A 14658-nucleotide genomic window follows, 5' to 3' on the forward strand; every position below is an offset into this window, starting at 1 on the left:
AGCTGGACATGTGGCACGAACTGGCGCTGTACGCCTTGGAGGTTCACGCCCGCTAGCGTGTTGTCCGAGCGGGTTTTCAGTGCAGCTGGTGGCATCATCACCGATAAGCGTACACGCCTGTCGACTGACAGTGCTGACAGGCTGACGCTTATCAAGATGAATAAAGCCTGGATTTCTCCGGATTTTCATTCTCCACCAGGTGAAAGAAGCTCAACCTGAATAATGTATGCACTCCTCCTCCTCATTGTCCTCCTTCTCCTCCTCTTTGTACACTAAAGCAGAGGAAACTGGCTATTTTTTGCCAGGGCCAACTGGCTCTAGCTATAGTACTCTATGTATTTAATTTTTCTGGAGGGCCACCTACCCGGTCCTCTGTTTTAAACAATTTTTGGGAGTGCCACATACAGGCACTCAATCTTTTTAATTTTTCTGGAGGACCACCTACCTGCTCCTCTGGTTTGAAAACTTTTTTGGACTGCCACATACAGGCACTCAATCTATTTAATTTTTCTCGAGGACCACCTACCTGCTCCTCTGGTTTGAAAACTTTTTTGGACGGCCACATACAGGCACTATCCAAATTAAATTGTCTCCATAGCAGCCTCCACACGTCGTCTTTTTAGCTACCTCCACACGTCATCGCCATAGCTGCCTCCAAAACTCGTCCATATAGCTGCCTCCATACATGGTCCCCTTATCAAAAGAGCTGTGTCAGGCAGAATTTTGGGTTGTTTTCATGGCTTCCACATCAAACTTGTTAACTTTGTCGCCACCCTGCTGTGTAATCCACAAAATATACTGGCAATCTTTTATCATTTACCAATATTATTTCAGCACTTCTTGCGCATCTGTTTACATTCCCCTCACCCGCCATATCCCAAACTTATAACAACACTACTACACTTGATCTTATACAAAAGGTTCTTAGAAGTGCAGTTTGGGGAGTAGCCGAGAGACAGGGGCTTGGATTGGCGAAAGCTCGCCTGGCAGCGGAGCGCCAGCTCCATCCCAAGATCCAACTAACATAGTTTTAACTGCAGCACTTTTAATCTACTACTAGTTCACTGCCTCCATACATGGTCCCCTTATCAAACAAGCTGTGTCAGGCAGAATTTTGGGTTGTTTTCATGGCTTCCACATCAAACTTGTTAACTTTGTCGCCACCCTGCTGTGTAATCCACAAAATATACTGGCAATCTTTTATCATTTACCAATATTATTTCAGCACTTCTTGCGCATCTGTTTACATTCCCCTCACCCGCCATAACCCAAACTTATAAGAACACTACTACACTTGATCTTATACAAAAGGTTCTTAGAAGTGCTGTTTGGCGAGTAGCCGAGAGACAGGGGCTTGGATTGGCGAAAGCTCGCCTGGCAGCGAAGCGCCAGCTCCATCCCAAGATCCAACTAACATAGTTTTAACTACAGCACCTTTAATCTACTACTACTTCATACTGTCGCTCTTAATCATGGAACCATTTCCGAAAAAACAATTAAAAATAGAACCACTATGCTATTCCATTATACCTAGGTGAAATATTCAAACGACCCGCCTGCTTTGAAAATTATAATTTTTTCAAAGTAAACGCTTCTGGCCCCCAGGCCCATTTTGGGTGGGGAGGAGCCGAGAGACAGGGGCTTGGACAGGCGAAAGCTCGCCTGGCAGCGGACCGCCAGCTCCATCCCAAGATTAGGCAGCCTCAGAGGCATCCATGCATGCTGCCCCTGCTGTTTCCTGTCCATTTTGCCTCCACGATCCTCCACAGCGTCCACCAATGTCTCCATGCGCAACTTTCAACTCTCTATACCCCAGACGCTGGAGCACGAGAGGATATGCAGCACATCATCCCCTTATCAAACGAGCTGTGTCAGGCAGAATTTTCAGGTGTTTCACCAGATACATAGTGGAACTCGGCCCATCTGTCGCCGCCATGCTGGAGACCTGAAGCTGCAATCATAGCAGCGCAATATGGATGCCCCATACTGTCGCTCTTAATCATGGAACCATTTCCGTAAAAACAATTAAAAATAGAACCACTATGCTATTCCATTATTCCTAGGTGAAATATTCAAACGACCCCGCCTGCTTCGAAAATTATAATTTTTTCAAAGTAAACGCTTCTGGCCCCCAGGCTCATTTTGGGTGGGGAGGAGCCGAGAGACAGGGGCTTGGACAGGTGAAAGCTCGCCTGGCAGCGGACCGCCAGCTCCATCCCAAGATTAGGCAGCCTCAGAGGCATCCATACATGCTGCCCCTGCTGTTTCCTGTCCATTTTGCCTCTACGATCCTCCACAGCATCCACCAATGTCTCCAAGCGCAATTTTCAACTCTCTATACCCCAGACGCTGGAGCACGAGAGGATATGCAGCACATCATCCCCTTATCAAACGAGCTGTGTCAGGCAGAATTTTCAGGTGTTTCACCAGATACATAGTGGAACTCGGCCCATCTGTCACCGTCATGCTGGAGACCTGAAGTTGCAATCATAGCAGCGCAATATGAATGCCCCATACTGTCGCTCTTAATCATGGAAGTCGTCTGCATGGCTGCCTCCACATGTCGTCCCCTTATCAAAAGAGCTGTGTCAGGCTAATTTTTCGGGTGTTTCACCAGATACATTATGGAACTTGGTCACTATGTCGCCACCATGCTGTGTTATCGACTAAATATACCGTCAACCTTTTGTTCACATAGGAAATCATTTCAGCGCTTCTTGTTCACCTCCTGAAACCTGAGTCCATTTAGGGTATGTCGCCATGAGACTCTCTAGCCTGCCACTGCTGCCGCTGCCTCTGCATGCCGTCCCATATAGTGTCAGGGTCAATTATTGGATGTTTTAGATGCTATCTAGCCTCATTCGGTCACTCTGTCATGGCCATGCTGTTGCCCATAATTTTGGCATAATGGTGCGATTAAGCAGCCTCAGAGGCATCCATGCATGCTGCCCCTGCTGTTTCTTGTCCATTTCCGTGGTGTTTTCATCCTTTTCTGAGGTTCCCAGGTGTTTGGCCAAGCTTCCCTGTGCAGAGCCTTGGTCCCCTTGAAAAATGCTTGAGTCTCCCATTGACTTCAATGGGGCTTGTTATTCGAGACGAGCACTCGAGCATCGGGAAAAGTTTGTCTCGAATAACGAGTACCCGAGCATTTTAGTGCTCGCTCATCTCTAGTGGCGACCCATAGAATAAAAATAATATACTATTTTTATGGTATTGTAAACAGCCCAAAAAAAACCCATAAAAATCTAAAAAGTGAAGATTTTCATTTCCTCCACCAACAAAGAGTCACCAATTAGCCTATAGATTCCCCAAAATTATGTACCAGAAAAGTGCATCTCATGTGGCGAAAGAAATAAGCCATTATACACTCACCGGCCACTTTATTAGGTACACCTGTTTAACTGCTCGTTAACACTTAATTTCTAATCAACCAATCACATGGCGGCAACTCAGTGCATTTAGGCATGTAGACATGGTCAAGACAATCTCCTGCAGTTCAAACCGAGCATCAGTATGGGGAAGAAAGCTGATTTGAGTGCCTTTGAACATGGCATGGTTGTTGGTGCCAGAAGGGCTGGTCTGAGTATTTCAGAAACTGCTGATCTACTGGGATTTTCATGCACAACCATCTCTAGGGTTTACAGAGAATGGTCCGAAAAAGAAAAAACATCCAGTGAGCAGCAGTTCTGTGGGCGGAAATGCCTTGTTGATGCCAGAGGTCAGAGGAGAATGGGCAGACTGGTTTGAGATGATAGAAAGGCAACAGTGACTCAAATCGACACCCGTTACAACCAAGGTAGGCAGAAGAGCATCTCTGAACGCACAGTACGTCGAACTTTGAGGCAGATGGGCTACAGCAGCAGAAGACCACACCGGGTGCCACTCCTTTCAGCTAAGAACAGGAAACTGAGGCTATAATTTGCACAAGCTCATCGAAATTGGACAGTAGAAGATTGGAAAAATGTTGCCTGGTCTGATGAGTCTTGATTTCTGCTGCGACATTCGGATGGTAGGGTCAGAATTTGGCGTCAACAACATGAAAGCATGGATCCATCCTGCCTTGTATCAACGGTTCAGGCTGGTGGTGGTGTCATGGTGTGGGGAATATTTTCTTAGCACTCTTTGGGCCCCTTGGTACCAATTGAGCATCGTTGCAACGCCACAGCCTACCTGAGTATTGTTGCTGACCATGTCCATCCCTTTATGACCACATTGTACCCAACATCTGATGGCTACTTTCACCAGGATAATGCGCCATGTCATAAAGCTGGAATCATCTCAGACTGGTTTCTTGAACATGACAATGAGTTCACTGTATTCAAATGGCCTCCACAGTCACCAGATCTCAATCCAATAGAGCATCTTTGGGATGTGGTGGAATGGGAGATTCGCATCATGGATGTGCAGCCGACAAATCTGCGGCGACTGTGTGATGCCATCATGTCAATATGGACCAAAATCTCTGAGGAATGCTTCCAGTACCTTGTTGAATCTATGCCACGAAGAATTGAGGCAGTTCTGAAGGCAAAAGGGGGTCCAACCCGTTACTAGCATGGCGTACCTAATAAAGTGGCCGGTGAGTGTAGGTCCACATTAAAAAAAGGAAAAAAAGTATAGCCTGTACAATGTGACATAGCAAATCTGATCTGGATGGCGCCTCCTTCCCTCCTATGCCCGGCCGTGCGCCAATACAGCAGGTTACCCCCACATATGGGGTATCCGTGTACTCGGGAAAGATTGGGTAACAAACTTTGTGAAGCCTTTATTCATTTAATCCATTGTAAATGTTTAATTTTCCACCCAAAATGAGTGTATTGTGAAAAAATATTACAATCTGCAGACTGCACCTCCATTTTGTTTAAACCCTTATAAAACACCTAAAGGGTTAACAAACTTCTTTGTGTTTTTTCATACGTTGAGTGGTGTAGTTTCCATAATGGGGTAATTTAGAATGTTGAAAATAAAGAATTTTTCCAAATTTTTGCCAAAGTTTGTTTTTTTTCATAACTAAACGCAAAAGATTTCATCCAAATTTTTAAACTAATTTGAAGTACAATGTGTCACGAGAAAACAATCTCAAAATCCCCTGGATATCTCATAGCTTTCCAAACCTATAACCACTTATAGTGACACAGGTCAGATTTGAAAAATAGGTTTGAACCACAAAAAAACATTTAACAACAGTAACTGGTGGTCAAGCATGTTAACAAAGTGTTATTGCTTCCAATCTGACAGGTTTGACATCATTTTTTTCTCCCCAGCACCCATGTCAAATGGAAGAAAGTCAATAAACCAGTGAATTGAAGAATTTAGCTCCAGGCATAGCTTGAGAGACCCAAAAGATAATTTTTTTTAAATTCATGACAAAGCAATGCTGTGAGACTTGTTATTTTGTACATGTTTGGCATTATAAAGCTTTAGTAGTAACAGAAGAACATATATTTGCATTATGATTATGTAAGCAATGTGACTGTCCGCACATTGTAGTACAAACGCTTATGTAAGAAACACAGATTTATATGAAAAATCCAGAAACAAAAAAGTGAAAAGGCTGTAAATTAACTGAGAAGATATCAATACTGACTATTGCGGAATGTCCACAATTCTATCCTGCGATGTAAACCCACTCAGTGCTGCCAATTATAGCTGCCTACCAGTGAACTCCAAGCAGGAACCCAAGGATACTGGATACAACACAAATGAACACAACATGCATCCTTACAGAAAAAGATATAACATAATGCAGGCCAAGAAATTTCAATATGTCTCTCACACAAAAGTGATAACACTACAGTACATATGAAATGTGCTCAAGATGGACAAAATTATTAAACAGCATTGGTTTTGCTAGCTATGCTTATTGCACTGTGTCCCCAGGCTCACAAAAACCTAGATAACATAAAAAAACCTAGGTAACATATATCCTGATATGAAATCTGCATACAGAATTAAATGGGTTTTCCCACGAACAGAAGTTAGGCCCTATTCATAGGATAGGGCCTAACTTGCTGATCAGTGGGGGTCTCAGTGATGAGACCTCCACAGATCATGAAAACAAGGGGTCCGATGGGGTCCCACGTACCTCCGTCGGACCCCTTGTCGCTCCATCAGCCTAATGAGGCAGCTCAGTGATCTCCGTCAGAGATCTCTGTCAGAGATTAGACCTCGTGGATAGGGCCTAACTTTTGTTCATGCGAAAATCCCTTTAATTCTGTCTGCTTTGTAATATAAGCTATGGGATCAGGATCAGGATCAAGAAAGGAAAGAGCGCAAAATCAGTTGACAGTTTTTAATACTGCTCAACTGTGAGTTATTAGATAAATCCAAAAACCTATTTTAACACAGTCTGTACAGTAAAGTACTACTTATCACCCTGCTATGTTCCTGTTTCTTTATCTTGCAAATGAGTAAACTGATCTGCACAAGGTGAAAATACTTCCTGGTTGACACAGGTAGGCTGCATGACCTGCTGGTGTGTCTCCTGTGTTTGGCGTTATGACAGGAAGAACAAAGGCAAGCAGAGCAGGTGGAGAGCGACAAGGTAAAGAAAGCAAGCTGCCTTGAGCTATGCTGACACCTTTCCCACAGTCACTTGTAGATAAACCCATAGATCCAAGAGCTGGAAACTTACTGGTTTTAGGTTTTCCGAAAATCTGACTTCATGTGATTTTTTTGTTTCTATATTATTTTAATTATAACACGACTGTCTATACAAAGCAAGAGGGAAAAGATGGAATAAGGACACAAAAACTAAAATATCCTCAAGGATTTTGACCTGACAATGTGAAAGAGCTTTAAGAAGACCATAATGAAGAGATCTTGTTTCCAGGTACAATTTTTTTTTTTATGATTGTAATTTTATAATACAGGATTGATGTCACTTTTTCTCAAATATTTAGTGAAATAAAGTATATTATTAACAACAGCATTTCTATTAGTAGGTAGATTGCTCTACATTGGAGGACAGATTAGGCATTTTCTGATTTGCAATTGACTATACAGGCAGTCCCCGGGTTAGGGTCTGTAGGTTTGTTCTTAAGTTGAATTTGTATGTAAGTCGGAACTGTATATTTTATAATTGTAACCCCAACCAAATTTTTTTCAGTCTCTGTGATAATTGGATTTTAAAAATGTTGGGTTGTCATAAGAACCAGGATTAACAATAAATCTTAACTACAGACATATTTAGTTACAGTTATAGCTGTTTATTGTAGCCTGGGACTAAAGTACAGTAAATTACCAACTTCCAGAGGTCCGTTTGTAACTAGGGGTCGTCTGTAAGTCGGGTGTTCTTAAGTAGGGGACCGTCTGTATAGTCTTGGTGCCTATGCCTAAAACAGTTTTATAATGCCTACTGATTAAAACCTGATTACTAGCCATTGGTGGCTACCATTGTTCCTGGGATTTTGAAAGATTGTGTCCTCCAACCCTCTCAGTTTCAAGTTTTAAAATTATCTGACAATTACTCCATAAATGCAATACCAGAACCTGGTGTGGGTATTAGAATTATGAAAACTGTACTCCATAAATTTACTACCAGGATGAAGCTTAATTTATAGATAAGGTACCAGAACCAAGAATACAACGCAGTTACAGAAACAGAAGGGGCTTCTCTGAACAGTCTAGGATAGGACAGCATCATTATTTATTTAACAACAAAAAAAAAATGCCAAAATGGAAAAGTCATGTGTGAAAACAAAGTATACCCAATGAATAAAAGCTTGTAGGGCCAACAGCAATAACTTGAACTAAGTCTTTTTTGTATAACTGTCTCACATTGTACCCAATCTTCTTTAACACCTTAAAGACACCCCCTAAAATGCCTTTAAGACAAAGTGGCCCAGATCTGTTAAAGCCCCTGTGCCAGTTTTCTGTTGGCACATTGTTTTTGGTGCAAACTGCTTGCACATGTATTTAAGAAGTGTCACGTGTCACATATGTATTGAGTCTGCAATATTCCCGGGGTGACACAAATTTCTGCACAGAAAGGGGTGTCCCGCTGCAGTCGGACCATGCACCACATTTGTCCTGCAGTGTCTGAAAGAATTGTATCAGCATATTTTACTGTTTTTCCCTGCTCAAATTCCAAAAGACATTTTCAGATTATTTTTTATCTGACATGGGCATATAAGGGCTTGTTTTTTGTGGTCAAATTTGTATTTTCCAATAGGTGAATTTTTATGGTAAAAATAGCATATTGATTCACATAACTCTTTCCTGCAGCAAAACAGAATATAACAGCTGTTTTGACTTTTTTTTAAATAAAAACTTCTACAGTTCACAGACCAGTTAAAAAAAAAACTTGATAAAATTATTCTGTATGTATATAACCTGTGCCAAGATCCTCCCTGTCTATTCATGTTTCACACACTGGGGGTCATTTACTAACGGCCCGATTCGCGTTTTCCCGACGTGTTACCCGAATATTTCCGATTTGCGCCGCTTGTACATGAATTGCCCCGGGTTTTTGGCGCACGCGATCGGATTGTGGCGCATCGGGGCCGGCATGCGCGCGACAGAAATCGGGGGGGCGTGGCCGAACGAAAACCCGACGTATTCGGAAAAACCGCCGCATTTAAAAACCGAAAATGTGTCGCTTGGGGAGCGCTCACCTTCACCTTCTATGGGATGGTGCATTCCGGGGCGTTAAGATTATTTTCGGCGCTGCAGCGCCACCTGGTGGACGGCGGAGGAACTACCATCTTAAATCCCTGCCGGACCCGAATCCTGTGCAGAGAACGCGCCGCTGGATCGCGAATGGGCCGGGTAAGTAAATGTGCCCCACTGTGTGTGATTTGTGGCTTAGGGTTCAGCTATGTTTGGATTGATTGAGCCACACACAGCTCCCTGCAGCTCAGCCCTGTCCCGCAAGAGTTACTGGTGTGATGGACAGCTGATCCAGTCTGCTGCTGGAGGCGCGTCCAGGAATTGTTTGATATACCTGCCCAGTTTCATTACACACTGCTGGTTTTACTATATCTCAATTTTGTGATTCTATTGTTTATTCTGGTTTATTGATCTTGGCTATTCGACTATCCCTCTTGGACTCTGATTCTGTACTGTATGCACTATCTTTGTTGTGACCAGGACCCCCAACCTTGTTTTTTGTACTATTCGTTTGTAAGTCTGGTTTTGTGTCTACACTGTGATTGTCCTATATCAACCTAGGATACGTGAGGAAAGCAGGCAGGGGACAGCTTTGGGGGGCTCAGTTTAGGGTTCACTGTATCCTTTGGCTTCCCTTTGCCCTTAGCCCCCTCCTTACAGTAAGTTAGTACAATTAAGGAGACAACATGCACATATTTTCTTTTTTTACCACATTAGCAAATAAAACCACAGCTTCAAGGAAACCACATTTGCCTGTGTCGCCATGTGTTGCGATTTCTGAGAGATATACCTTTGTGCAATTTATGGCAAATCTTGGTTAAGATCGTGTTTGTTGTGCCAGGGAAGACTTTGCTCCTTCTATTAAGCCCTGCCCCCTTTTCTGGGCAGTGGAAAAAACTGCATCTGTTGGTTGGCTCTTTTTCAGAACACAGCTCAGCACATGATTTATGCCAAGAAGGTGTCTTCCACTAACTTCGATCTCTTGCTTAAGTGGGCAACGCTGCTTCTCTCTCTCAAAGACTTAGTATGCAGTGCCCAATTGAATTCAATAACTCTCTAGTTAGTCTACACCAGTGATGGGCAACCTTTTGAGCTTGGTGTGTCAAATTCGCCAAAAAACCGAGCATAACTCGGGTGGTGTGTCACCTTGAAAAAAAACACATAATTTTTTGATATTTATAGTTTAAATAACAAATATGAAGAATTATTTAACTTCTAGGGTACTTTAACCCTAGGTTGTCTAAATGATCCTACCATGTACTGCCATACTACAGTATACTACAGTCCAGCAATATATGGGGATTTTCCACATCATCTATTTATTACAATGTGCAAATCGCACATTGTAATAGATCGGCTACAATCAGACACCTGTGGAATTGCTTAGTAACCTGCAAACTTTGTCATGAAAGTTCACAGGTTATAGTGAGTCGCAGGTGCCGCTGTCCGCATCTCCTTCATGAGGAGCAAAATAATCGCAATGTCTGGTGATTTGCAAGGCGTTGTGATTATTTCAGGGCTTGTACGTCACAAAACTGACATACAAGCCCTGATGACTGTCTTTCATCATACAGTACACTGACATTACTCACTGTATGATGTCTTGTTTGTATGATGAGAGTGGTTGTCCTCCCTCATCCCTGCTGTGGAGATGGTCAGTGTAGAGGTGACCTACCACAACAACTCCCCCCAGCACAACTATCAGGAGCTGCAGAGGAGTTTCTGGAGTTGATGGTCGTGTCCCCTCTCCTGGTGCTGAGCCCTGGGATGATACCTGTGCCTGTGACTGGAGACACGAGGCACAGCTCACACAGGGGGAGAGGCCGGCCCGGTGGAGGAAGAGGAGGAGGAAGTGCTGTGAGCTCAGTGCATGACAATCTCTCAGCCTCCCGGCTACTGCACCTTGCCGTGTAGGAGCCGAGGATGAAACTTAGCTCTCCAGTGGCCGCGTGTCACTGAAAATGGCTGAGCGTGTCAGCACTGACACGCGTGTCATAGGTTAGCCATCACTGGTCTACACAATCAACAGCACTATAGGACAAGCCAGGAAGACATCAGGGCAAGCCAAAACTCACATCATTGGAATCCTCCAGTTTCTGTGGTTTCATAGAAAGTTCATTCTTTATTCCACTGCTAGGAACATTGCAATGTTTTCTCCATAAAATAAACATTGCAGTTGTGATATTTATTTTCAATTATTATGAGCTGTATTTTCATTGTCAAACACATTAAACATAATTTCTTTACAGTGAGTAAAATGGCAGTGCAACATTCCAAGATAATGTTTATATACAGGCAGACCCCAGGTTACAAACAATATAGGTTCCATAGATTTGTTCTTAACTCGAATCTGTATGTAAGTCAAAACTGCATATTTTTCATTGTAGATTCAGACAAAACTTTTTTTGACCCAGTGACAATTGGTGTTTCAAATCTTTTTCTGTAATTGGATGAAGGTTTATCAACAGACACCTTACAGCTGACCATTTCAGCCCGGGACTAAAGAAAAGCTTCCAGAGAGCTTCACCAAAGGTCACAGTGGGCAAAGGGGTCCGTCTTTAACTAGGGATCGTCTGTAAGTTGGTTGTCCTTAAGTAGGGGACCGTCGGTAGTAATAAAAGATATTTGTTCAGTTGTATCTTATACACAGAGTAGAAGGTACTGTAACCATTAATTATCATTTCATATTTTCTCCCCACCCACCACCAAGTTGGCGTCCCATGTATGCTGTTGGAAAAACAACCAGCTTAACAGTAATCAGCAACTGCTCAGCTATTAAAACAAACCAAATGTATAGTATAAAATAAGTACATTCATATGAACACACCTTTAAAAGGAACCTGTCACCAGGGGCCTCATTTTCACTAAAGACAGGTTGCAGAAACCGATTACATCTGCATTGAAAATATGCCTTTCTGTCTTCTCTAAGCATTTGCATTACATTTTAATTGTGGGTTATAACATACCTGGCATCTTGACAGAGTCATCTGTGTGGTCTTAGGGGTTGGTCTTTGCTCTGGATGCATTGCAAAAAACATATGACTAGTCTGTGCTGCAGACTGCTCAGCTCTTGCCCCCCACCTTTGTTCTCCTGTAAAGCTTCTTCCTCACCCACTGATGTCAGCTCACCAGGCTGTGAGCTCTGTGAAGGAGCATGATGGTGGAGCTGTACAGGAGCACAAAGGTGGGGGCTGAGATTTGAGCAGTCTGCAGCACAGAAAAGTCACATGTTGTTTTTTGAAATGCATCCAAACCAAAGCCAAACCCTGGTACTACACAGAGGATTCTGTCTGGGTGGCAGGTAAGTTATAGCACACAATTATATTGTAATGCAAATGCTTGGAGAAAGCAGAAAGGCATATTGATACAGCAGCTGTAATGGGCTTTTGTAACCTGTCTTTAGTGAAAATGAGGTCCCTGGTGACAGGTTCCCTTTAATTGCCAAAATAAAGGCTCAATGGCACTTGTAGTACAGTTCCGCTTATGCTCCCTCAGGCAACAACCTGTAAGTTGTAGACAATGCATTCAGAAGTGATCTCTTAAATGTCTCTTCCAAAGGAAATAAGACACAGCACATGTGATGTACATTGTAAGGTAAATGTCACTACTACCCTTTTTATATACAGGCAGTACAGATATACAGATGACCACTAGTTATATACGAACATCTCTATCAATGGTGAAGTTCTCTGGGCGCTTTAGTCCCAGGCTACAATGATCAGCTGTAAAGTGTCTGTAATGATGTTTTTTGATAATCCTTGCTCCCATTAAAGCAGAAAAATTTTGAAAATCCAATTGTCACTGTGGCATTTTTTTCTGGAGTTACAATTATAAAATATACAGTTCTGACTTACATACAAATTCTACCCATGTTCTTGTGAGTACACAGGGGACTGTTTGCATTCAAAACAAACATGTAACAAATGGTGTAGTAGGATCTGAGATATGGGGGCAGATTTACTTACCCGGTCCATTCGCGATCCAGCGGCGCGTTCTCTGCGCTGGATTCGGGTGCGGCCGGGATTTATTAAGGCAGTTCCTCCGACGTCCACCAGGTGGCGCTGCTGCGCTGAAGTTCCCCGAAACACACTGGAATACACCGAGCCGGGCTGAGTGAAGGTAAGTGCAAGCTCCGCGACACATTTTTTTTTCTAAATGCGGCGGTTTTTCCGAATTCGTCGGGTTTTCGTTCAGCCAAGCCCCCCGATTTCTGTCGCGTGCATGCCAGCGCCGATGCGCCACAATCCGATCGCGTGCGCCAAAATCCCGGGGCAATTCAGGGGAAATCGGCGCAAATTGGAAATATTTGGGTAACACGTCGGGAAAACGCGAATCGGGCCCTTAGTAGAGGCAAACCAATCAATTGTAGAAATTCTGGGAAAGCTGGATGCTTACATTGGCAGTGCCTTGGACCATCACAACACAATTAGGTGACCAGCCATTGAGTATGGATAGTTGTTCTTGAAATACACACCAAACTGATGTCAAAATGTTCTATAGATGACTTATTAAGGCATAGCAATTACCTACAGTATGTCAGGTAGAAAAAAACTATTGAAAACTTACATCCTCCTGAAGTTATTATATCTTTATCAAACGGTCCCTATTTGAATTCCTAAGTTTTTATTTAAGAGTATCTCTTGTCCTAAATTCCTATGGCACAGCAGGAGAACCCGGAGGAGGCATTGGCCTTCCCAATATATATGCCTATTACTTTTACTAGTCAAATACCTCAAAGGCAATCCTCTATAGCAGCCTTGAGTACTCCACCATGACAGAACTGGCTTTGTGGACTGACACACCTCCCCAAACATTTGCACTTTACTAGTGTTTTTTTCAAACACTACATGCTCTATCAGAATATTCCCACTCCTTTTCGGATCCACATCCATTACTACCAATGGACTTAATACCATATTTAGTCTTTCCTAATAGAGATTATGCAAACTCATTCTGGAAGCACCATTATAGTGCTACTGCTTCCTTTTTTTACAGATCAGAATCAGATAGATTAACACACACAATTTAAAGAAAGTATTTAAAGGATTTTTAGACAGAACCCATTCATAAACTAAAGTCATTTGGCTTCAGTCACTCACAGCTTGAAAGCCACTTCTTAAAAACTATCTGCCTCATACAATGCTACACTCAAACTGTTTAAGACCTCAAAACAATATTACCTCCTTTAATGGGAAAAAGTATGCCTTACAGATATGTAAAGCAGGGGCGTAACAACAAGGGTAGCAGCCATAGCACCTACAGTGGGTCTGCAGTGACAGTGGGCCCAGGCACCAGAGCTGCAACCAGGGTTGGATTGAGGTACCTAGGGCCCAAAGGAGCCCATAAGACCTATATCACGGGAGGCCGGAATCATCGAATTTGTAGGCTGTAGAGGTCTGAAGGGGAAGACAGCGGAATATAAAATAAAGCCCTGCTATTTCCTTTCCCCTCTTTTATGCTTGGCTATTGTTTGTAAACTGAGGCTGGAGGTATCATATTATTTTAGGGCATTATTGTTTAGACAAAGTGGGGCCCTGGGCAAAATTAAAAGTGAAGCCCCAAAATAAAACTATTTTATGAACAGTCACATTCAGTAAGATTTCTCTATTAACCCCTTAATGACCACCCTATCAGAAATCTACGTCGGTCATTAAGGGTACTTCTTCTGACGCAACGCGTTTTCTTCTACGGTGGCCGTCAGAAGAAAATTTCGGGAGATCTGGTACCGAAAGTGCTGGTGTCTGGCTTTGACAACACAGCCCAGACCCGGCACTAATACTCAGGATCGGCAAATCTCCAATCCTGGGTGTTTAACCCCTTACAACCATGACCGCGGTGTGTAAGTGTGTCCCTTGTGGATCGGACACCCTCGGTGACTGCCCCGAGGCTGCCGGGCTCCTCTCTGCGCCGGGTTCCGCCTCCTGGCAGGACCCGGCTGTATGTAATTTACACTCTACACTGTAATACATGTGTATTGCAGTTCAAGCCAAGAAGTAGAAAATGTAAAAAAAAGGGAAAATAAAAGTAAAAATCATTTTATAATAATTAAAA

General features: G+C 43.0%; 1 protein-coding gene across 3 annotated transcripts in view; it reads left to right on the forward strand.

The window, feature by feature from the left end:
- The first annotated feature begins 6529 nt into the window (after nucleotides 1-6529).
- FAM83E (family with sequence similarity 83 member E) overlaps nucleotides 6530-14658 on the forward strand; it is a 149761-nt gene continuing 141632 nt past the window's right edge. For all 3 annotated transcript variants that reach the window (XM_072110482.1, XM_072110481.1, XM_072110485.1), the window contains exon 1: nucleotides 6530-6829. The gene's annotated coding sequence lies outside the window, so the exon portion shown is untranslated. The remainder of the gene's footprint in view (nucleotides 6830-14658) is intronic.

This window comes from Engystomops pustulosus, chromosome 6 (assembly GCF_040894005.1).
Source record: "Engystomops pustulosus chromosome 6, aEngPut4.maternal, whole genome shotgun sequence".
Classification (NCBI taxonomy): Eukaryota; Metazoa; Chordata; class Amphibia; order Anura; family Leptodactylidae; genus Engystomops; species Engystomops pustulosus.